The 25754-nt window shown below is 40.7% G+C and overlaps 1 protein-coding gene across 2 annotated transcripts in view; it reads right to left on the reverse strand.

The window, feature by feature from the left end:
• CNTN6 (contactin 6) overlaps nucleotides 1-20201 on the reverse strand; it is a 260433-nt gene extending 240232 nt beyond the window's left edge. The window contains exon 1 of one of the 2 annotated variants that reach the window (XM_019504720.1): nucleotides 19677-20201. The gene's annotated coding sequence lies outside the window, so the exon portion shown is untranslated. The remainder of the gene's footprint in view (nucleotides 1-19676) is intronic. The other variant, XM_019504719.1, reaches the window with a different exon arrangement.
• Between the last annotated feature and the right edge of the window lie 5553 nt (nucleotides 20202-25754).

The raw sequence follows: 25754 nt of genomic DNA on the forward strand, positions 1-25754 counted from the left end.
TCTTGACCCAGAGCACTTCAGCTTGCCCTTCCTCTGACCCCATTCTGCTGGCAGAGGATGTGTAGTGCTCCTTGACATAGAGTGCCACCCCCCCCCCCCTTCCTACCTTCTCTATGGATTGACAAGAACCTAAACAGGTGAAGGGGAAACCTGTATACAAGTGAAAAAATACTTAAGTCCACTGAAAGGAGCTTTTCTTTCTAGTTAGATACTGCATTCTAATGGCAAGTATTTTTCTTTTTGGAGAAATTTTTCTGTTTCTTTCCTATCCCTATAGGATACAATATGTACAAGGTGGGCTATGTTATAAACCCTTGACTTTTCTGTGCTTCGAAATTTTCACTCTGGCTGCTCAGGCTGGGTCAGGAGTTCAGAAGGGAGGTCTCCCTTCCAACCCTAAGCGGTTGGGTTTCAATGCTAATTTTTCTATGATTCTGTCTCCCCAGAAGCAAGTGAACAGAGGTTGGACTGAGTATAAACAAGCCATAGCTATGCCATTGCCTAGCCCAGCCCCCTCCCCTCCTGCAGCTCCAACCACTCAGTTGGTTATACATGAACATGAACCACCTGCCAGATCTCCTTCCTGGTCACTGACTTACTAACCAATATTGATGGTGAAAGATGATTTTGTCTTGAGCAGGGTGTTGACAGTATGAACTCCTAAGATCCCTTTTAGCCCTACTTATCTATGATGCTATATTATCCCTTCTGAGATCCCCGTGGCCAAACTATAAAACTAAAAGGAAACTGCTATGTTGCTATAAATCATGAAGTTGTCCTTTAACGAAGAATTTCAAGCCATTTTTGTCCCTTTATTTTGGTCTCAATTAGGCAGCAGCCATATGATTAATGATTTAGTCTAAAGGTAATGTTGTGTATTGCTTGGTATATATGAAAGGTTATCCTTCGTTATACCCTACTCACATAAAATCTATCTTGAGGGGGGAAAAAACAACTTTGTATGCCACAATAAACAGAAGCCACATGCATGTTGTGTAACAAACTATATATTGAATAACAATCTATAACTTTTTTATTGGGTTAGGTGGTTTGCATTGGTTTGAATTTTACCCCAAAGCAATTTTTCTGAAGCACTACAACAAAAAAACCCAGAAAAAGTCTCTGCTGTGATCTTTTTAAACACGGGCAATTTTTCACTTCTTGCAAAAAACGAGTATTACCAGTACAATCAGGTACACCCCTCATTGCTCAAAACAGCTCAGATTTCACCTTGCTTGCTTTTTATGCATGATGAAAGGACATAAAAATAAATAAGTTGCTTAAAGAATGAGCTATAGCATGAACCCCAAAGAAACTATTACTATGGCACTCAATGCTCTAATTATAAAAAACAAACAAACAAACTCTTTAAGGCTCAACAGTCACAGTTTCATTTTGTGATGATATTGGCTTACAATTAGAGCGATTGATACAGTTGAGTGAAATTGAGGAAGAAAAGATCACAATGTTCATACAGTTCATTTCACACAGTTGTCTGTCCTCTGAACTTGAGAGGTTTTGCACAATTTGAGGGACAGAAAGTCCTAGTGAAACGCACTGAAACTAGAAAGCCACCCTTACTTGAAAGTCTGAGCAGCTGAATTCTCCAAAGGCCAGGTGTCTTCTTAAAGGGCAAATTGTCTAGAGGCCTGAGCAAAGCCCACTGAATACAGCATAATGACAGAAAGAACAAGGAAACTTTGAAACCTGTCTCAAACTATGCTGGTGATTGACTTGAATAAACATTTTAAACCCAGTAGTTAAAAGAGAAGTCACATATGGTCCTAGACAGGTTCAGTGACTTTTTTTCAAGGTCAAGATCAATAACAGAACCAGGATTGAAACCCAGATCTCCTGACCCTCACCTACTCTGCTAAATTATTTTAATTCCAGGGCAAATTATATTACTTTTCCTACCTGTAGAATCAGAAAAAGATTCACCATAGCAAAATAAGAGTATACAGGTCTCAACTATACAATTGATGCCATCCAGGAATTTCTATACTGGATTATCTATCCAGTATCATATCTCTAACAGGGGTTATGGTGAGATACTTTGGAGATAGGTACCAGCAACCTCACAGAAATAGGACCATCCCTTCCCCCTGAAATACCGTTCTGATCCCCATTAGCTCAGTTATTACAGACAAGGAAGCACAAAGGTCTATCTCTCTTCCAAAAATGATGATAACCTCAATTAGATGTTCCTCATCAGTTAAGTGCTGTAAAGATGATGAAAACTTTAATAGGAACATAACATGCCTCACACGTTTTGGAGATCAGCCAGTCTTTCAGGAGTAGTTCCATTAATTCATTATACATTTTCAAGAATATACTTTTCTATACTGACATTCTTGCATATACCTAAGTCCTTTTTCCCCAGTGTCCTCCACACTGCTTTTAAGTTAGACATTTGGAAAGTACCTACAGATGTTATCCTCCTCAAATCAGCAGCTACACATTTGTCCAACACCTCTGATTTGTTTTCATGCAATATTTAATGGTTTGGGAATGTTTCTACCCTAACACACCACCTCTCTGGGCCTTGTTATACCTTATGCTGTGAGCCACAGAAACGTTGATTGGTGTTAGTGGTAGCCTGGAGTTTGGAGCAGCCACACTGTTAATGTAGAAATCTTCTCTGATGGTCCCCCACCACACAGCTGTGACTTGCCACCGGAGGCCTGGTGAATGGGGGCTGGACTAGGAGCTGTAGCTATGAGTTGCCACTAGACTTAGTGGTGAGTCAAGACAGGCTTCTATCCCTCCTGTATCGGGGACAGAAGGCGGGGGGCAGGGGCGTGAGATCCTGGCATACTGGAGCACTTCAACTTGGATGGCACGTTTGTGGGGTTTGGCCATACCTTAATGGAACAAGAGCTAGGTAGTGCAGACCAGAGATAATCCTGCCCTGGTGTGGCGTAATTTTGAGCCACATAACGAGTGCTTAAAACCACTTTACAGTATTAATGTGTGGAAAATCCAGGGGTGAAGAGCTCCAGGAGCCGCCCCAAATTATGGTGCAACAAGGTCCTCTCTTTTATGTGATACTGTTACCTTTAAGATCACCGGAGATACTTCAGCTGGAGTGCCCTTGATGTATCAAGGTTCGGCCTCAGTGCTATGATCTCCTACCCAGCAAAATACTAATGGATGTGCTTAGCTTTAAGCATTTGATTAGTCTAATTGACTGCAGTAGGGTTGTTCATCCTTAACAGTAAACACCTGCACAAACTGTTTTCTGGATTCAGATCAGAATACTTGGCAATTTATATTTAGCTCTAAAGCAGGGAGCTGCTGGTCTACCATTTCCAAGAGGGCTGTCTGCTTTCGAATTTCTGCCTTCTTCTTGTCTAAAATTAACTTCAGCTACTGTGTAAGGCATGGCATCAAAGCTGTGGACTTGGACAAGGATTTGGGCTCCGGAGAAAGGTGTCATTTTTTTTCCCCCTTGTGGGGTTGTGTGTGTGTGTGTGTGTGTGTGTGTGTTGGGGGGGAGATTAGAGTCCTCCAGGGAGCAAGACTTGGAAAACAGTTTTTTTGCTGGCAAGACTATTGGTTTGACTGAATCTTTGATTACCTGGACTCCTAGAGCCTGTGACATACTCTTTATATGTGTCTGGTAATCTAAAGTACTACTGATATTATTATTCTATCCAGCAGAGGGCAATGGTGCTTACATACATAGCCAGTTAATTACTTTATACATGACAGCCTTTTATTGCTAAAAGCAATGCAAACATTTTACAAATAATTTTGTAATTATTTTCCATGCATAGGAGAATGTAACATATCAATAAAAATATTTAAAAAGCATAACGGTCCTTGATGTTATCAATTCTTATTGTAGACTGTTTTAAATCTGATCAGTAGAACGTTTACTGTGTAGTTAGATGCTTTTTAAAATAGATATATGTGAATGGCCGCTGTCAAATTATGTAGCTGGTTGCTATGTTGTTCACAATAAATGATGTCAGGATATAAATTTTAAATAGGTTAGTCATTTATAATGAATTGGCTAATCATTAAAGCTAATGCAAATTAACAAAACTCTAAAAATATGTATTAAAACCACCGTTAAAATGGAGTTAATACAGTCAAGCAAAATTAATGTGTTTATTGAGTTGTGAGTGGAGTCTGAGAGTTTGGACAAGATGTTGCAGGCTCAATGAAATGCTATCTGTAGCTAGAGTGAAGCAATGTTTCTGCAAGCCTCTCCATCTCTATCAGAGGCATGGCGAGAGGTCTTTGGTGCTGTCTTCTGTTGTGCAAAACTTTTGGATCAACGATTTTTGCCATTTCTGTGTCTATGATTATCACCAGTGTACATTTCAAGGTATTGTGGGACACCAGTATACTCTTCAATGTGCCGTGGGACTCTGAAGTTGGAACTAGGCAAGTCCAAGGCTATTGTTCACTCAGTACCTCTTCTAGGACACCTGTTGAAGACCTTGTTTCTCTGGCAATGGTGTTTCTCTAGCTATTAGATTGCTCTGGAACTGATGCTTCTTATTTGGTTTCCTTATTACGAAGGTGTGATAATTAGTGCCCCAGGATTTCATAGATTTCATAGACATTAGGGGTTGGAAGGGACCTTGTGAAATTGGGTCCAGCCCCCCTGCCAGAGGATGGATCCAGCCTGTTGCTACAATCAGAGAAGGGATTCCTGTTCCTTGAATGGCTTCTTATGAAACTTTTCTTTAGGCTTGGCCCCACACTTGCTTGATATTTCAAGTTTAGCGACTGTGTACATAGAGAAAAAAATCTTACATATTCCTGCTGACAGCAGAAATTCAATTCTAGGAAGGAGAGTTGCCAGCTTCTGAAATTAAAACATGCATAAAATATACAGGCTAAATATAATAAGGGTTCAGCTGTGACATTTAGAAACTGCCATGTATGGGAAAGAGAAAATAGGAAGAGTACAGCCTTGGGGAGGAGGGCTCTTAGCTGTACAGACTTCTTGCTACAGAATGGATTTTTTTCCCCCATGAAAAAAGCTCTTATTTTTAACTAACTTCTCTGACAGTGACCACCGGATTTGATTTCCTGTTTGAGATGGCCTTGAAGCATCTAATTTAAGTATTCAGGGGGATCTTGAGCATACAAGTGATTGTTTGGTGCTGCTCCACTTTACATTTCTTTTAGCGTCCTGTTCTGTTCAGAGCGAGACTAAGATTAGAGTCTTTTACCGCAGACTATGGCATGTGCCTTTGTGATGCATGCGTGTTCCTGTTGGTTGTTTTCCTAGCCTTTTTGCAAAGCCTTTTAGAAGGTTATCCAGGGACTGAGATTTGAATTAATATTCCATGCCATAAAACCTTTTTGTGTTGCTGCCCTATGGAGAAGAGCCACTCTGTGATCTGTGGGACTCTGGTGAGTCTCAGAGAACTTGTTCATGGTCTACTTAGAAATATTTCAAACAACGCTAGCTCTTCTTCCTTGTTCTCTGCTGCCCTATTGCTTTAGCATGAGACACCTGGGGCCCACAATGACTTTAAAAAAATAAAAATAAAGTTTCAGGCAGCCTATGATTCATTTTCTATGTGTTTTTCCTCTTCCAGTATTGTGTTTTGTATGGCTTATGGCAGTAAACAACAGATGACAGCGACTGTTGTCTTAATCAGGGTGTAGTTTCACAGTTGTTTAGAGGTGTTGCTGCAAATACACTGAATGTTCTGTGTGCCCAAATGCCTGCTTATGTCAGTTTTACCATTGCCAAGGAATATGATTTTTTTTTTTTTTTCTAGCCATTATTTTTAAGACTTAGATGGTTTTGGACTTAACCTTGCCAAATAGTTGATGATACCTGTGTTCTTTGAAACTATTATTTTTCTTCTGATCTGAATCAGTTAATAAGTCTGCACTTTTCAGTTTGTCCTTTCCAGGTAATTTTCTGTTCAACTGTTTACTGATGCTTGGTGTCTCCTGCCTAAACGTCCAGCTCTTTTGTTAAAGCTCCTATCCCAAAGTTCAACAGTATGCATTATTCAACACTAAGTTTAAAGCGTATGATCCCTCAAAGAATTGTGCAATTAATAGCTACGGCCCAGTTGAGATCTTGACAAAATTGTTAAAAAGACGCAGTGTATTTTTGTTGCGGAAAACTTATCTACTGCAAAGGTGCAAACAGAAGTGCAGTTCCTGGGTCTAACTCATGGTTCTTCACCGAAAGGGCCATGAGTTAGACTGATCCCCCTGATCTGACAGATGTTAGCTGTTAGGTTGGGAGGGTGGGGAATCAAGGTCCAATTTAGAGCTGATCCAGGGACAGAGGCTGAATCTCTCTGCAGCCTCGTCCCCTAGCTCTGCCCCACCGTTCCTCCAGTCCATCTCTCCACCCTCCAGCTCTGGCTGGGAAACCCCCAGAATGAGCTCCCTCTGCCCCATTCCCCCCATCTCCTTTCTGAAGACAGCACTGGGACCAGGGCTGTGTTGCCCCAGATGAGTCCTGCTCCTGGCACATGCAGACAGAGCTTATGAAGGTGCTCTGTTTGGAGTGCCTTCATCTGAACCCTCATGTACTGAGCATTGAGGTTGTCTCAGGATTGGACCCTTTTAAAGCACTCTGCAGCCCTGCACTTCTGTTTGGTCACGGCCCCTTTCCAGGGGCTAGATGTGGTGAAAATTGTCACTTCTGTCTGTGCTTCAACTTTCACTGAATTCTATTTTATGGTTTGATTTTTTTTATTTTTTTTTTAAGTCAGTATCCATATATGCTCATACTTTATTTGGCTTTGTAATTACAACTTTAGAATTAGTTTAATCTGTTTGCTCTGTTTTTTCTCACTTTCCAATTTTTCCTATTAATACTCAACATTTACCTCATCTATTTACATTAAGCAACTAGAGCTGTCCTTTCCCCTTTAAGTGGATGGGTCACTGAAAACACTGATTTGTCTACCTAAATACAACTGTCTCCTACATAATATAAACCATTGGAAGACAACCTCAAATTTTTCTACAAAGGTGTCTGGGTTCTGTAGCATTCGCTTCAAATCTTTTCTTAATTAGCTGCTGGCTAGATGTATTTTTAGTTTTAATGCAGCTGATACATCAGGTAATGGTGATGGGAAATAGGAAATTATTATCTGGTATGGACTGTAATGGCTACTGGGCTCATTGCTCTTCATATATCTCTAGTCTGGCTTGTCAAGGCTCAGACCTTGTGTTGTTCCACCTCTTTGTCAGGGTGGAAACATATTTCTCCTACTCTGACCACTCTTCTGGACATCAATCATGTTATCACGATTGCAGTTCTGATTTGGGTTTGATCACGCAAGTCCAGGGCAATTAATTACCAAACAGGTTCTTTAAAGCATGTTATTACTTATTTAGCACAGAGTCCTTTCAAAGAAAGTAAATCTTAAAAATAAAAAACACGTATTCCTAGTTTTCTGAAGAACTAGATCTGTACATCTTGGAGGCCTTCAGGCTGCTCTACAGAGCTTCTCACATATGAATCTTCCCTTTTTCCTCTCAGGGAGCCTTTTAACTCCTTATTCTTGTTATGACTGCTGGTTCCTTGCCAGATAAAATTAAAGTTTACAATGCATTGGTAACAGCAGGATCTTTGAAGCTAACAATGTCCCATTGTCCTTCTAGTATGCATCTGGAAGTTGTACTTGGGTGAGAGGTTGTGTATAGTTTTTGAATGCAATGCATCTGTACAGGAAAGCTAGTTAAAGCCATGCATTTTACACAAGGAAGTCTTAAACTTAATACAGGTCACTGACACTGTGACATGCCATATGTGAACAAAAGGAAAAATGGGCAGCAATTTGTATAGCATTCATAACCCCGATACATATGCACTCTATTTCTGGCAGATGGGCCTTATGTTTAATATTTACTGATGCTGCTATTTTATGGTCTGCATTTGAATCAAGCGTTTCCTTTAGATGTCTTCAATCTCTTTAGCTAAATTTGAAAACACATCTCACTGAGCTTCAATAAGCACTAAAAACAAAATAAAAAAACAGGAGCATTGTTTCATAATAAGTATTACCTTCTGCCTCCGTCCAACTTTTTTCTAAAGCTCCCTTCGAAGGTGTCTAGTGTGCATTGTAAAGATCCTCTATTCCCTTCTCTCTAGATAAAGCGCCATCCTATTTCTTCCCCGAAGCTCATTGTTCTCAAAGGAGTATTCAACTTAAGAGCAGTTTATTCCTGATCTGGGGATGAAGTAATTGAAAGGGTTCATAAGCCAGGATTTTCCCTGGAGGCAGACTGCTTACTGATAAGCTAGGTGATGTCTGAGACCTACATGGTTACTGAAGCTTGTACAGGCATGGGGCAATGGCCCTTCCTGCTGCTGCTGCATCCTTCAGAAGATCTTGTTCGAGTTGTGGCAGCAGCAGGGGCTAGATGATGGCACACGTTGATGGCGGGGTATTTACTGAAATGCTATGGGCAGGAAGAACAGCTACTCAGTGTAGCCAATTGCAGTCCATTAAGCAGCTGCTCCAGAAACCATCAAAGGATTTGCGCGATTCCAAGATGCGTGGGCCATTAAGGGCCTTAGAGGAGGTTTCTTTTTGTGTAGAGAGAAGCAAAAGGCACAGTAAGGGAAATATGTGGTAAATAATACAACATTCACACTCAGTTATCTTTGAATACTGGGACAGCTGCCACTGAATAGCATACCAATGATCATTCTGACCAGAGGCACACTGCAAGGCAGGGGTTGCTTCTTATACGAATACACACAATGCAAACCTGACCCTGGTCATAACAGCAAGGTCCTGTAATAATAACTGCAGGTAAACTGCTCTCCTAGATCCAACCAGACCTGCTACAATGAAAAAAAAAAGGCAGACTTCTCTTTTTGCAAATGAATTAATTTGAGAACAATTATTTTGCTGAATAAAGAGCATCTGCTTTCTTTCTTTTTCAGTTGGGTACCTCTTTATGTAACTTTCTTTTTATTTTGGGGGGGGGGGGGAAAAGAGATGCAACTCCCTGAATTGTCTATATTCTGATATACACACTTCTCCTTCATTAAGTCCTTATTCCAAGATGGAGTGCATCGAAATTCCAGTGCACAAAACGGCAGATGTATATGGCAACTAAATCTTCTGTTTCATGGAAAATGTCATCCCTGCCCCCCTTTGCGATTCAAAAGCAAGGCAAATAATTAAAAAATAAATGCATTAAAAATGAAATTTTCTATTAAATGAATTTGGGGGAAAATATGTAAGAATAAATGAACCTAAATCTGCTACAGGCCTATGTGTTTTCCTGGAACTGATGTCAATACAAATTAATCTCTGTGGATATTGTACCGCTGACCTGAGTAGTTGTTATTATTGGGCGATAGAAATTTAAAAAGTGGACGTGAATGGGAAATTGTGGACCAAGAAATCATCCACAAACAGGACTGTAATAAGTATGGCCTAAACCAAGACTATGATCTTATCCCATTGCTTAGATTAGCCTTTATAATCCCTATGTCCCACAATGGGTTAACTGCTTTGTTTTGTTTTCCTCTCTCCTGCCCACCTTGTCTCTCCTTCCTCCTCCTCCTTCCTCACCATTTGTCTTCAAATCACTGCTTTCTATTTAGAAGCTCTGCTTCCTGCAGTCCCTTCTCAGCATTTGATGAAGTAAGCCTCTGCTTTATAAAGGCTTATGGATCTCTGATTTACACTAGTATAAGGTGCAAATCTGCTCTTGGTTTTTGAGACATCATCCTTTATCATTGAAAGAATGCTCCGTTAGTACTTAGAGCTGATCATAATTTTTTTCTACTGGTGCAGCAGCATATCCCTCTTGTATATACATCTCCCTCCTAGGATTCTTTGCTAACCCTGGCACGCACCTTCCTCCCCCTAAAGTTGCTGCTGATTTAGTTTGGTTACCAGCATGAGTTCCTGTTTTCACTATGTAGGAATTGGGTAGTATTTGTTTAAATAATTGGGAGTCCTCTAATGGACCTGTTTTGATAACTCTAGAAACCTGTGCCAGGTTTAGCAGGAAGCTAAACTTTCATTATTGTATAAAGTTAAGGAATATGGTTACTTGAAATCCAACTTTGTGGGTTCACCATATTCTGACTATTGGGCAAAAACACAATAGAAGGATAGGGTCCTTATTCATAAATAGCAATAGGACAAATAAGTAGCTGAGGAGGTCTAGGGCAAAGGTTGCAAGTTCATCCAGCCTCATGGGCCAGTTGGAAGAGCAGATTTGGATGATGCCCCAGAGCTAGCATGTGGGGGTGGGGTGGGGGGTGGTCTTCAAGAAGTGCACACCCCATGGTGGTCCCCAATGCCACATACAGTTTGCATGTGGCCAGTCTAGCCGCACATGGCATGTGCAGTGCTTGGCAGTCCCGCTCCAGCCAGCTGTGCAGGTTCCCATGTGAGGTCCTGATCCGGCCCACGGATCAGCCACCCCCTTTCCCCTATACACCATGCTGGGGCAAAGAACCAAGAGCTAGATTGTAGGGCCATATGTTTGACGCCCCTAGTCTAGGTGATGTGAAATTAGCCTGTAACAACTGGGGCTCAGAGTAACCTAATCTTTCTGAAAGAGGAAGGTTTGAATCACCTTAGAGATTTGAATAGCGTATTGGCAATAAGGGGAAAATGACAATTTAACTGAGTGTAATAGAGGCAAATGTGCTGTGCAGCCTCACTGCTTTTTGCTAAACCTTCGCACACAACACTTGCTGGGGCTGTGGAAATTTGACAGCCACCCATTAGCATCCGCAATGATTCCCATCCCCCCCTTCCCCGCGCCCTGCTAACAACAGAATCAAAAAGAAAATTAACTTTTTTTTTTGTGGGAGAACTGAAGAGAAATGCACAGATCTTCACCAGTTTGCGGAGAGTCTGAATTATGTAACAGCACGTGGTATGCACACTGCAGCAATCCTGGAAACTTTTGTTGTCTAAGGCTGATTTGGCTTTCAAGCATGCACTGGAAATCACGGGTTCGGCGGTGTCTGCTGCTTTGTATACCAGAAAGCTGCAAGCACAGCATGAAGCCAACATTACGTATGAACCAAAGTTCAAACATCAAACACTCGATAGAAAATGCTTAGAAACTGTGTGATACGGTTGCAGAAACGAGCAGAAATTGGGGAGCACAGAGATGATGTGCCCCTTACAGGATTTAGTTTAGACTTTAGGAAGCAAAGTACTAGCTGGGGTCTTTTATGGGAACACAGTAAAATGCTTAAAACAGTGCCTGGTGTAGGGACTTCTCTTTCAGTGCTTTTCACAGTAGGATCATCAGAAACTACTTAAAAGGATGAGGGTTCAGTAAACCTCAATGCTTGAGGGGGAAAGAAGTACACAGAGGATTTGCTTTCTCCCCTAGGTATTATTACTGTCATGGCACCATACACCTGCGAACATCATGCGCTAGACCTCTGTGTTGTAAAGTGAAGGCAGTTGGGATACACGTTGGTTGTTAGAAAACAGCTAAGAGGAATTTTGCTGGGAGGACAAAGCATAAAATATTTTCAAGTGGAAGCAAAAAAATAAAATAAACTTTGGCCTAAAAGAAAGAACTGAATTTTTGGACAAGGCAACTCATGTCTTTGAGGATGGTACCAGGCTCTAAAGCACATGAAAGCAGACGTTGAAAGGTTATGTTTCAGCATGCAAGATTGAGGAATTTTCCCTACTGGGCACAGGTAAAGGCAAGACTGCAGCACTCGGAGGACTGCTACCCAAGGGGAGTTTGAATGCGTGATGCACATCTACTGTGCTTTGAAAAAGAAAGCAAAATCTATCCATATCTGTGGTGATTTAGAAGTATTTATTGTGCAGAATAGAGAAGTGATTAGGTAATAATAAGTTTTTCTCCAACATCAACCTAGCCCAAGCCTATCAAAAATGGAGGCTTCACGAGAATGACCCGAAACGCCTTCTTAACACATGCAAAAGCTTACTTCAGTATTAGACTTACATAAGTGTACTTGTATATACTTCAGTATTGCTAAATAACAGGTTCACTTATTATTGTGTTAAAGAGATTTTTTATCAGAAAATGATAATGCCTCACAGCACAGACTTTTCACAGAAATGTCAGCTTTCCCAAAGCTTTCATTGGGAAAATGATTTGGTTTCGGGAAAGAATTTCTGGTCAGAGGGAGAGGGAGGAAGAAAGCGTGCGCATGCAGCTACAATAACCAATAAGCTCGTGGATCAGGAACTGGCCTGAGTTCTCGCAGCTCCAGGTTAAAGTCCTTGTTTTACCTGGATGGGACCAGGGCCTTTTATATCCTTGATGAGTACCATAACTCTAGTACTATTGGCTATTCTGAGGGAGAAGGAAGTGTTTTGGTTTTCATCAGCATCTCCATTCTGCACCTAAAAATCCTCCCAGATAAAGCCTTCAAGACGGTTTCTTTTAGTGATGCAAAGGAAGGACATGAACCTTGCTTATCCACATCCCAAGAAAGTGCCAACTCTCAAATATTGAGAATTTGGAGTGGGTGATCTGCCTCAATATGTAATTAAAAAAAAAAAAAAAGTCTCATCACATTTCCCATACAAATGTATAAACTTAAACCTTGTTCACTAAATTGAGTTCTTTTGCCAATCCCTGGTAAAGTCTGGCAAGAGGCTTTGTGTAAGTAATTCCCACTGAAACAGCGAGCCAGTAATACAGCCACAGGCAGTGACTTGAGAGTACCAGGAAGTCTCATTACCTGAACTACAAGTGATCTTAACACTACCAAATAGGAAGATCTTGTAGGTAACCGCTACAGCAGAAAGTGCAGATGCTGTTCCTTATATCATTGCGATGTTAGGCAGAAGGCAGGGTAGTTATGCACCTTATACGCTAACTAAATAAGATATAGAGCAGGGATAGGCAACCCCTGGGACGGGTGCTAGTGTGTGGCACCAAAGGCATTTTGCTTGGCATGCGCCCCTTGGAGCACGTGGCAGGGAAGGAGCCGAGGTTGTGCTACCACAACAAGGATCAGGCCCCTTGCAGCAGCTCCTCCATCTGCCCCTGGCATGTCAGCACTGAGGTGGCCTGCGTTTTGGGCACTCTGCCCAAAAACATTGCCAATCCCTGATATAGAGCACACCCTTTGTGAACTTGAGCTCGTTTCGTCAACTGATCTGCTCATGTGAGGTGATCCAAAGAAAAGTCGGAAGCCACCTTTTAAACTGAACTGGGAGCATATTGCCTGTATTGATAACTTTGATCATATATTTTACACTAAGGAGAGAGGAGGAGCTAACACATAGGAATTGGGTCATAGCCCTGTAACTAATGCGGGTGCTCTTTTGGGAGCCTCTCTGCCTTCGCGTGCTCAAGCCAGCCGAATGCTGCCAGAACGGCCGTGTATATAGGTAGCTAGGCGTTGAATATTTTTGTGTCGCTAATAAATGTGGTTATCTAGAATCCAGCTGTGTCTGTTCATTCCACATATTATTAATGTAGTGAGAGCAAAGACATAACACTGTTTCTCTCATCTTTTTTCCTGTTTTCCATCTCTCCTTAACAAGAACATTACTGCAGATGCTGTCTGGAATTTTAATAAAAACCCAACAAAAACCCTGTGCTTCTGACCATCTTCGTTTGTTCTCATCTCCATAGGCTGGAAGGATAGTACAAGGTTTAAGTGAGGGGGGGAATTACACTCTCTCTTTCTCCTCTCTCCTGAGCAATGAGGACTATGCATTCTTCCCATTTAAATAAAAAAAAACAGCAACAAAAAATAGCCGAAAAACCTTCCAGCACTCCACAGGGGCCAAAGCACACATTTTTGACAGCCTTACTATCCATTCATATAACAGGTCCCATTAGAGCACTGCCCCAGTGAATTTGCAGTAGCTTTCTGCCTGCCGGCTAGATCAACCTTGAGGCAGTATGAGACTGAGGTGAAGGTATAGCTCAGCTGACTCCAGCTGAAGCATCCTTCACCATTGCTGAAATCTGTAGTGGGGTAGCGTGTAATGTGTGCTGAGATATGTGGCTTGATCCCTTTCTCACCTCTTTAGCTTTAATCTTATCCCCTCCTCTTATCAGCTCAAAAAGACAAAGACCCATAAGCTTTTCTGGCCTACTCTTCCTACGTGCACAGTGCCTTGCACATTTTGTATGCTGTTATACTACAGCCTGCTTCTGTGCCATGACTGAAATGCAAGTGTATTAGTGAAGTTTCACATGGTGATGTGGAGCCGTCTGTCCCCAGCCACATTTGAAGTCCCATATTACAGCTATAGCCAAAACAGAATGAATTTGGGATGATTTCATAACCCTTCCCCTTGCAGATAATTGAAGATCTGGTTAAAAGGATCTTTTCTCTCATCGTTGCTTTACTGGTGTTAGCAACTTTGTAGGCCCTAATGTCAAAGCACCACCAGCATTTTTAATAACCAGCTCTTAGCAGCTGTAATGATACAGTATTAGGAATGCTAGTGGCAAGCATCTACAGCAAAACCCCCAGCAGTGGAGCTGTTGGTGTTAGAAACGACGGGAAATATTAATGTAAAGTCCTTACTGTGGCAGAGCAATGTTGTAAGTTTGTCCTGAAAATAGGACAACCAGTTCATGGCATGAACCCAAGTAAACAATAAAGCAAGAGATTTGCAATACCCATTCACTGGGACAAAGAGAAAAAAAAAAGGTAGCAAACCAGGGATTGTGCCAATGAGAAATAACCTGATTAAATGGTGCACAGCTGCTGCTAGCAGTAAAGAAAAAGGATCATCTGTCTTCCATCCTTAAACTCTGCATGGAAGTTACAACATTCATGAGAATCCCAATCATGTGTGTTAGCAGAAAAGACAGTAGAAACGTGTGTTTCTTCATTGCCAGGGATCCATCATTTTTTCTGCATCTATTTTCTTTGGGGAAAGAGGCACGCTTGAGAGAGGGGCTGGGTCCTCATCTCAGATTTGTCTTGGAGTCTCACCTTGCTTTTGGTTCCACCCCCTCTATCATACTTCCAGAGATGCTTTAACATACTCCCTTTACATGCAAAAGTAGTCACCTTCCTACAATGCCCTGGGAAAGAATCCTAGTGTCACAGCACAGAGAATCATGGGATATAGGCCCTCAAGGATTGTGGCAGACCTGAGGACACAGTGGATGCGTCTACATGAGACGCTTTGAGTGCAGTAGACTAATTCCACTGCACATTAGCGCAGTGGACAAAACCCATGCTAATGTGCAGTAGATTTTTGTCTAGTATGCATTAATGGCACAAAAAGACTATTCATTTGCGCTAATGTGGAGTAGCGCCCATTACAGTGAATTAAATTAGTACCTGTCATTACAGGTACTTAACTTAATGCGTCGTAATTATGGTGCATTAATGAACATGAACACAAGCCCACTGTAAGGGCCTTGTTGCATGTACACTTGCAATAGTCTTTCCTGCCCTTGTGCAGAGGGCTGGCCCCAATGATCTGTAAGGTCCCTTCCAGCTTTTAACAACTATGAATACTTACAAATCATTAAAATGCAGTGATCTATTAAAGTTAGCATGTGTTAGGAGATAACCCTTGCCTGAAAGGGAACAACTTTGCAGAGCATAAGGGTTTTTAACATGTCCCCAGTTATCTGAACTTGCTTCTGTTTGTGTTTTAAATGCACTTCTTCAGTTAAATTGAATGTCTGATACCACCCGAGCGCAGGCTGGTCTTGGCATTGGTGATATTCATAGCAACGTCTTAGATAAGCTAATGCGGATGTCGATTACTTGGGTTAACTACCCAGTGAAGACCCAGGAGAGAAAGGGATCTTGATGCATCATTATCTGATGCCTTAACTTCAGAAAAGCAGTTTTATAAGTCAAATTACTGGAAATGAATTGAGGTATTAAGCATCTTTAATTATCTCAATGTCTACTGAGGGGCAATTAATTTTACAGTCCCTGAACAAATGGGGAAAAACACCTTTTGTCCTCAAGAGCAAATTTAAAAAAAAATGCTTCTAATCATCTGTAGGTAATCCAAAGGGCAGGAGCCCACTGTGCTCTAATACTTTGGTTGAGATGAGAGGTGCACAGAGCTGAATCAACAGGGATGACTCAATCTGTGATTTTGATGATTTAGCGGAAACCACAAAATCGGGCATTGTCCAAAATCTCTGAACTTAAAAAAAATAAAATAAAATAAAATACTGGCTCCCCAGTAGGAGTCAGCATTCCTCATGGCTACTAGGGCCTCGTCTCACAGACCACTGGGGAGAACTGCCAGTGTGAAGGGGAGTAGCCAAGATGGTGGCCACCCCCCATGCTTTGCTGCTGATTGGCTGCGAGGGCTGCCTTTTATGTAGCCCCACTCCTCTTCACCAATCAGTGCTAAGGAGTGCTGCACAATGTATATCCCTCTTGGCCAATTAATTACAGAAATGGGGCCACCAGGGCTCCTTAGCCAATGAGTGGTATGGGGGGGGGGGCAGGCACTGGGAAAATGGCATAGCTGGCCCTATGATTGGCTTGTGAAATTGGCTGCCTGCCGCCTTGATTTCCATAGGTCCCTGTGTGTCAACCCTCCTGGCTGGGGCCTTCCAGGGAAAAGGAGCTGGAGCTGGTGCTGTAAGGGTATATGATAAATGAAAGTGCAACATATTCTCCCCCATCTATAGATGGAGATCATGAATCACCTGAAACAGATGCTTTCAAATTCCATGATGATTCTTCATTACAAAAATGCCTGTCCAGTATTCTGCTGTATTCAGTTGCTGATATCACCTTCATCATGATAGTATTCAAGACCTTTTCATTCATGACTGTTGTCTGTCACATCTCTGCCTCCCATAATTTCCTCAGGTAGAGGATGATGATTACTGTCTTATTTGTTTTGGTATTATTTTTTTTCTGTTTGGCAGTGGGGGTGGGGAGAAAGCTGTTGAGCAAAGCAATTAAACAATTCAAAGATACTACATTTTTCTGGAATAATGCATTGTTCATATAACCCACATTTATATTAAGAGTCAAAATAAATTGTAGAGGCCATCAAATATTAACCTGCCTTGTTATATGTACAACTAATGTCCCTGGGCATCGAAATATTTGATGGTACCCTGTATCTACCAATTCTGGTACTTTGGGGTCCAAAGGGCAGGCACAGATAATAATGGATACAAGATCAGACCTGCAATTATTCTGCCTTGAACTTTTAATGGGAAGCCTTTGAAGACCAGGGTTCCACTTGGTCATATGTCTATATACAGACCTCTTTGGCTTCAGCCTTTGATAGGAAAACAAGGAATTTTTGAGCCAATCTACCTTGAATGCATCTTCTTTAGGACAGTTTGCCTTAAGCAACCTGCGAGTTGGGACATAGCGTTTAGAGCACATACTTGCAAACAGGAACTCTGTCTTAATTCTACACTTTTGTCCAATTCCCTTGAGTTATCATTGCCTCAGGAAGGTGAGCAGTATTTAACTGACACCAGTGTAAAGGTTATTGGGAGGGCATTTGAGATGGTTGCAAACTCAATCAATATTTTGAACAAAATGAGTAAAAACCACGGTGCTTGTGTTATAGTAACATTTGGCAAATACTGACTTACTGCAAGATCTCAGCGTGCAGTTTTTCTGCATTGGTGTACATCTATCTATACACGGTGTAGGGATGGGTATTATTCCACTGAATAGTTTTTGTTAAAACACGTGCTGCGTGTTCATATCCACACAGCCCAAGCACACCTTAACTCTGCCCAATTGTTTGTTTTTTTTTTTTCTTTCAGGAATGGAAAACATCAATCTTTGCTTCAACTGGAAGTCACTAATTTTAAGTTAACTTATTATTTACCATTAGCTGCTTTCAGTGCCTCAGGAATGAAGTTTAGTGCCCAGGGCAAAGCCCGCAGTGGCAGCCCGCCCTCACCCTGCACACAGATACGGGGGGCACATGCACCCTCCCCCATGCTTGCCCAGGAGTGCATGCCATGGCAGGAGCCACCCTTCCCCATCTCTGCACCCCCCAAAAAGAGCCACTTGCAGGTCCGCCCTGAATTAAATCCCAGCTAGGCAGCATCTATCGTCACCCCTTCACTTCGGCACCCAGGGTGGTCATCCCCTCTCTCCCCTCCCCCCCCGGCTTGCTATGGCACTGGCTGCTTTAGACGTAATTGTAGAGACTGAGGGTGAAGAGTGGGGGGGAGGAATGGGGAGAAGGAAGAGAGGCACATACATCTCCAGTTTCATTTTTAGTGCCAAAGTTGTTATGTATTTTATTCTCAAACTCACTATTCTCAAGACAGCTAGTTGTTCAAAATATCACCCACAAATGGCAGCAGCTCACTAGCATTTTAAAAAGATGGTTGGGTGTGCTACTCTCTTTTATGATTCCTTTTCACATTAAAATCCGATATGTAGTAGTTGCTAACTGCATATATATACTGATTTGGGACTTCTTGTGTCATAAAATCTCTGAAGCAGAGCCTCATGAAACACAAAACACTGACACTAGTACAGAAGCACCAAAGCCAAGGCTTGCTGATGAAGATCTGCTATTTGTATTGCTGTGGGGCACAGAACTACAGGCATCATAATGTTTATTTCTCTCTCTACATAACATTTGTAGAACTTTTTAAATCTTCGAGGGGGAATAAGCAAGCTGTCAAGGAAGCCCTGCCCTCCAAAAAAAAAAAAAAAAAAAGCCCCAAAAGCAAACGAACAAAAGTAAAGATCCTGCATTTATTCAATAATACACAACTATAAGTCCCTGCCTCAAAGGACAAAGGAATAAGAAGCCTATTGACTAAACAAACTGCATAGCGCCTTCTTTGTCTCTCTCTTTTTTTAACTTACAGGTAGCTAGTCTATGAACGCTGCAAGAAATTCCTAGCATGGAGACTGATTATTCAAATAATGTCAGGAGTGTCCTTTTAGAGATGCAACAAATGTCTGAAACCCAGCAAAAAGCACTAAAAGAGTGTACACTTGAACATAAAGCCCCACTTGGCTGACCATACAGTTCCTATAGCTTGTTTCTGGAACCACAAACTTCCCAAACTTTGAATAAAGTATTACGGTTTCTTTTAAGCTTTAATACTCCATAGAAATAAATGATACAATCCAAACTGCACCATAGTCATAAACCTCTGGACAAGCATATAAAGATCATTAAATATAATACTATATGTGTGTGTGTGTGTGTGTGTGTGTGTGTGTGTGTGTGCGTGTGTGTCTTATAGTCTATCTTGCTTCCTTATTAAAAATAACCAACCAGGGAAGCAATCTTCTGAAGACTCAGCTGAAGAAATATTTACTGATTTTAAACCTTTAGCTTTTAGAAAACAAGAGGACTCTCAAATGACATATCCCACCTTTTCAAATGCAGTATAAAGTCACAGGAAAGTGCCAAAATTAGCACTGTCATCCTCTCTGTTGCCCGCTCGTTTTACTGCAGCACAGAGCTGGTGAACGACTCAAAAACATATACCTGTAGTGTCTGTTTAGCAGCATAGCCTCTCGTTACGTTTTACCTCCTCCTCACATGAATACAAATTCAACATCTTTCTAGCTAGCTATAGATTATCTTTTTTTTTTTTTTTCTTCCCTTTGCCTGGAATGAATGCATTGGGAGCAGCAGCAATTAATAGAAACCTAGCATTAGTAAAGCAGTAAAATTGTTGTTTTCTTTCCGTAATTCTCATTAGCAGGAGAGAGAGCAAATGAAGAGGCAGAAAATGCAGCTCTCCCAGCACCATGCACATTGCAGCAGACAGCACAATTCTGTACTTACAGTTCTTTACAGTGAAATGTCTCAGGATCTTTACAATTTTCTGCAGAAGTGTTTCAAGCTCTCAGCAAGCCACACTGTTCATCCAGGCAGAACCAAGCCGTATGGAATGTCTATGCAGCTGGGAGATAATGGAACTATTTTCCCAGCTGGGACTACAAGCCTTTTATCCACTGAGTATTGCGTGTCTCTTCACTGGTATTAACCATGAAATACACTGCTTTCCTGCTGAATTCATGACAGGACCCACACAATTAGTGCTTGAATCACATGCACGCAGCTACTGTGGTTTATCATGGAAATCTTGCACATGTAAAAATTAGCTCTCTACTAATCATCCGTCATGCAAGATGAGAGAGCAAAAGCGCAGCTGTCACACCAGTAGCATGAAAGATTAAATGTGCTCTTACCATGCTTTTCATACAGATATGAGCTCCTGTCAGGTAATCAGAAAAACCCTCTTTTCTTCAAAACTGGGTCACTAGGAACAGGAATGGAAATGATTTTGTTTGCTCCCTTGTTCCCATAACTGTTCTTTGCATGACATAAGATTAAGTTTGAGCAATCTAGTCTCAGATTATACTCAAAAACTGTCCTCATGAAACATTTAAGTGACCTCCTCTTTGTCCTTGTCTGAAGTAGCACAAACCCAGAGCCAAATTTTAATTGTGAATAAACTTCTTTGTACTCCAACCCCCTTCCTGGAGTAACTCCAGCACATTAGAGGCAAGGCCAATGGAAGAGGGTCCCTTTACTTGGCTAAGTAAGTTATTTGTATTCACCAGGGAGGGAAAAGGAAATGGTAGTTTACACAACAGTTCTGCCAAAAAAAGTACATTGTTTCACAGCCATTGCTTCACCAAAACCATTTAAAGTAATCCCAATGTAAATCCATTACCGTGTAATGGGATTAATTGCGTGCCTGCCGCCAATAATAAGATGCAAAGAGGAACGGGAAGTCGGACATGCCTGTGCCAAACAGACTCAAATGAAATGCTAGTAAATAAAATACAGGGAGATTTTCATTTGGTGCAATTAAATGGAAGCTCCTCCATTAGTACAAGGTATGAGTAATGGACAAAATGAATCTCTGGCATGATGTGCGTGACTGTATGCCAAGAATTATCATGTCCCAATATATAATTTTATGCAGTAAACATGGTGCACAAGTGGGACAGTAAAGAAGGGGGGACAAATATTTTACTACTTACAAGGTACAGATACAAAAAAAGCTCTGCAAGTAAAAAATGTCAAAATGGGCCAGGCAGTCATCAACATTTTAGCTGCATAATATCATCCAGAACAGGGGTTGCCAAACTGTGGGATGTGTACCCCTGGGGATACACAAGACGTCTCTGGGGGCTACGTGGGAGAAATTGGGTAATGGCAGAATTAATTTTCATTATAATAATAATTTGCGTTTAAGGAGTTAAAATATAAAACGTATACTGGTAGGAGTATGTGGGCAGCTGGTGAATCAAGAAGGTATACAGTAAGACCAGTTTGGGAACCTCTGATCTAGAACATTAGAGGCACTGTATAAGAGTGACCCTAAATACACATTTTAGGATAAATTAAAGTGTGTCCCTAGTGCATCTGATGCTTGCTGATATATGTCATGGTGTGTGGTTCTGAGGACTGCTGGCCTCTCTAAGAAGAAATGCCAAACCTGTTGAAGTGTTTGTGCTCTGTCAACATGTAGTAGTTATCCCATAGACAAACTGCAGCTTGATATATCCGTTTTGCAGTAAACTTCAACTTTTCTTTTAGTTCCAGAGACCATGACTCCTGGTTTGGAAAACCTTCCTTGCAACTGTTAAGTGAAGGGGAGCACAAGCAGAGGGGGCAGAAGCACCTCCAGTTTTCTGAAGGCAAAAGAAAACATAGCTTTCTTTTATGGATTTGGGGAAACAGTTTGCTGCATCTCCCAAGGGGAAGGCCAGTAGTGCATCACAATGGTTTCTTAACATGGAAATCTTGGTTACTGCCTTTGCCATGGACTCCTTGTATGACCTTGAAAAAAACCCTTAGTTTCTCTGTGCCCCTATACAATACATGTAGCAGTACTACATGGACTTAAAGAACAACTGTAAGAGTAAAATAATTAAAGTTTACAAAGCCCTTAGTTATTATGCTAATGAAGGGTGCCATATAAATGCCATGGATAGCATGCCATCTCTGCCATTGATTGACATGGTGAGGGCTCCCCCTCCTGTTTCAATCCACTTTTAGCCATATTCCTGATTTCTGCAATAATATTTTCCACTTCTGTTATATCTTTTGTCTGAGGATCTGAAAATACTTTTCAGATGATTAATTAAGCCTTGCAGCATCCTATGAAGTAGGTAGGTGTTTATAAATAGCAGTGTATCTAATAAGGTGGCAAATATCAAATATCTAAAGAATGTGAGTACCTTTTCTAGGTTACATCAAGAGAAATGGGTAAACACAGAACAGGCATTGTGTTCCAAAAAAAGTTGAGAGAGATATTTCATTCTGATATAAGAAGTATAATGATATGTTTTGTATTTTTCTTTCCAAACAGAAGTTTGTTGAAATTGAAACTTCTCTATTAAATGTTTCATTTTGATTAAACTGACATTTTCAGATAGAAAAAAAATGTTCCAAGTAGCTCTAGTTATCTATCAAAATGTAGATAAAAAAAACCTTAAGAGTCCATCAAATGAGTTTATACTTTTTTCACTTTCAGGAATTGAAAACCCTTTAAAGAATTTTCTCCTAACAAAGAAAACTTAAAGTATATATATTTTAATATCTATAAACAAAGTTTCTCTCTTATGGAGGTGTTATGTATAAGAGTCAAGGGTGTAGGTTGTAGCTGTCTTGGTCTAAGGATATAGGCAAACAAGGTTCTTTGGGTAAATCCAATATCTTTTATCAGACGAACAGTCAATGCACTAGAATAATATGTGTGTGTTTGTGTGTGTGTCTATATATCTCTATATATATCTGTGTATCTGCGTATATATCTGTGTATAAATGGATATATATATTCTTCAGTGCATTAGAAGAATTAAGAATATAGTGCATAGTGAAATCAAGGAAAGAACTTTTCCCCTTGGATGGCAAATCACTGGTACATACATACAGACAAGAGTTCCAATAGCCAGAAGAAAATGTGCAAAGTCCCTGTATATCTTAGCAGGCCATTGCTGATAAGACTAAAAATAATTCACTGATAAAATCTTGTGTATGAACTGGAAGATGGATAGAGTCTAGTGAATAAGCTGGAAGATAGGTCTGAATTAGAAGTGTCAGTCCAAGGTGTTTGTTAGGAGCTTCTGAGTCTCTGGAGGATATTCTCTCATCCTTTTTGTTGTGAATATAAGAACTCCCCCTAATTGATGTATAATACACCTGTAAGAGAAGGAACCATTTTTTCTTACCTCTTCTTTTGGTCAAGCTTACAACTGTGTTTCCAACTGTGCAGCAGTACTGAAATTTTGAATGCCGGATTCTTTGTACCCTTCTCAAATAATTTATTGCCCTTGAGTTAATCATCTGAATAATATTTATGAGTTACACCCTTGGAATCAATGGGACTAAGAGCAGCATAGGCTGACCCATAATGTCCATGTCACGCTATTTCTCACAAGCAGTAGTACTGTTTTGACACCTAAGCATGGCCATATTATGTCATATGGGGAAAATTCTAAGCGCCAGACAATTTGGACAATACTGATTCCCATAGTTTATTACAGCCCTGGTCTGTCTACGCTGCCAAGCAAGTTGTGTATTTTAATACACTCAGGTTGAAAAGAAAGTGAAGACAAGTAACTTGGGTTTTAATCTAGCATAGGAGTTCTGGTTGAAGCCTCTATGGAATCCAGGACTTGAACTTGAGCTGTTAACCCATGTTATAACCAAAATTGCAAAATTGTCACTGAGGGTTGCTAACTAGGATAAACGCAATCTGACTTAAGGACATGCACACTTTCACCTTCATACTGCTGTGTTGAGGAGGTAGGTAGAACAGCCCCACAGTTGACTTGGCCCTCCCCATCTGCAGTGAGATTTCATGGGCTGAAGGCATTTTTAGAAGGTGGGGTCATTTGTGTGTCAGCTGCATACTCCTAAATTAACCCGTCCTGTTTTATGGCAGAATAGAAGAACTGTTGCCAGTGAAACCCACAGTCCCAACTTCAGGATTCTTGTGCGTGGAAGCAGAAATCATTGTGAGACTATGCTAATTCTGTAGAGAAAAGGCCTGTCTTTACCACATTTGTACCAGTATGACCCAGTATCACAAAGCCATAGATACTTACTGACTGACCTCCACAATTACTCAGGAAAAGAAAAGAAATCTGCTATGGAACTGATAATCACTCTTTTCTCAAATGTCATTGTGCTATTTAATATCTTTTCTTACTCTCCTTGTTAATATTCTACTGAAGAACATGTAGAGCCTCATCTGCTTAAAATTGCTTTTCTCTTTATGCTCCAACATATTGGTACTGAGAGGACTGCTAGCTTGGCCAAATATGCTGCAGCCTGAAAGGTGTGTGTGTGTGTGTGTGTGTGTGTGTGTGTGTGTGTGTGTGTGTGTGTGTGTGTGTGTGTGTGTACACAAAGTACCTTCTTCTTCCATTGCTGACATGGATTTTTATATTCCAGAAAAATAGAAAACAAATATGAAGCAGGATATCATGGGTTAACAAAGACAGTTTAACAGGAAGGCATATGTTTAGCTTCCTTTTTTAATGAGTGTGAAAAAGACACAATTAAAAACATTGAGTTGATCGGTCTTTTTCACACCAAACCCATCAAAGAGTCAACATGACTAGTTTAGCGATACATTCAACATAGCTCTTTTCTCAACCTCATCTGCAATCTATGTGCTCTCTTATAGTGTGCCCATGGTCCTAATCTTCCAAGTTATGAGGTAATGACTGGACATAGGGATGGGACAAGCACTAATCATTAAAACAGAGATGCAACAATTAGTAATGCTTTGATTGCACAGGGAGAGTAATTAGCCTCCAGCCGAACACATACCTAAATAAATTAGAACAACAAGACCTTTGAACCCAAGAGACTCTAACACTATAAAGAAGATAGAAAAAGCTCCCATTAAATCGGTTAGTCCTGGTGTTAAGATATAATGCTTGATCTCAATTCTCAGGATAAATGTAGAGGTTTACTTAGTGCTAATCCATATAGAATACTTAAACTAGCAATGATAATTTCAGAAAAGGTGACCTTTGAAACTATGTATAACACCCGGTGCAGAAGCAAAGTTTCTAATAAACTGGTTCCTATAATTTCATTTGATCTGCATTGCTCTCTTTTGCCGTTTCACTCCTGCCACTTAGCAAAGGATTTAAAAACTTTCTCTCCTCCACAAATATCTACTTGTGACTGCGAGGGAGAAAAAAAAAAGCTCAAATCAATACCTGTGAGCTTATCTATAATGGAACTGGAAGCTCTTTAACCCTAGAACTGAACTGTCAGGCCTGATTGGAGATAATTGGGCGAGGAAGTTCTAAAAGTATAAGGAAAAATAAACACAAAAGCTTTTTTATTAAAGTTATTTTGGAATAGCTGCTGGTGTTTTATTGAATGTGGTTTCTGTTTCAAAAAATGTAAGCACGCACAATTCATTATTGAACGGCTTTAGACATCAAGACAATTATACCATGCTTAGCAATACTTTTTAATACCCTTAAGATGGCTTTGTGGCTATTGCTAACTTTATTTTTTATTCATAGCATGCAGCTTAACAATGTGTGTTATTTTATTAGCAATCAAGAGTCTGACAAAGCACCAGTTGTGTTTCTAGATTGTTAGGTTTTTGTTTGTGGCTGCAGCTTCCTGGATGTGAAGTATCAGATAAGTGGGTCACTTCTCAAATTGATTTTCCTTAAGGGAGAGAAAACTAGAAGAATAGGAGATGGAAATTACAATGAACTTTCCATGCAGCACTTCTTGGGCTTGCTAAATGGCCACTGAATCAATGTCCACCATGTGTGCTGCATTGAGGAGAAGCCTACAAAGACATCACTGGCTACACGTATAAGAGTAGGTGTCAGCTGGAAGGAGCCAGTCAGCTTTGAGAGAAAA

This window comes from Gavialis gangeticus, unplaced genomic scaffold, assembly GCF_001723915.1.
Source record: "Gavialis gangeticus isolate Ggan-Ray unplaced genomic scaffold, GavGan_comp1, whole genome shotgun sequence".
Taxonomy (NCBI): domain Eukaryota; kingdom Metazoa; phylum Chordata; order Crocodylia; family Gavialidae; genus Gavialis; species Gavialis gangeticus.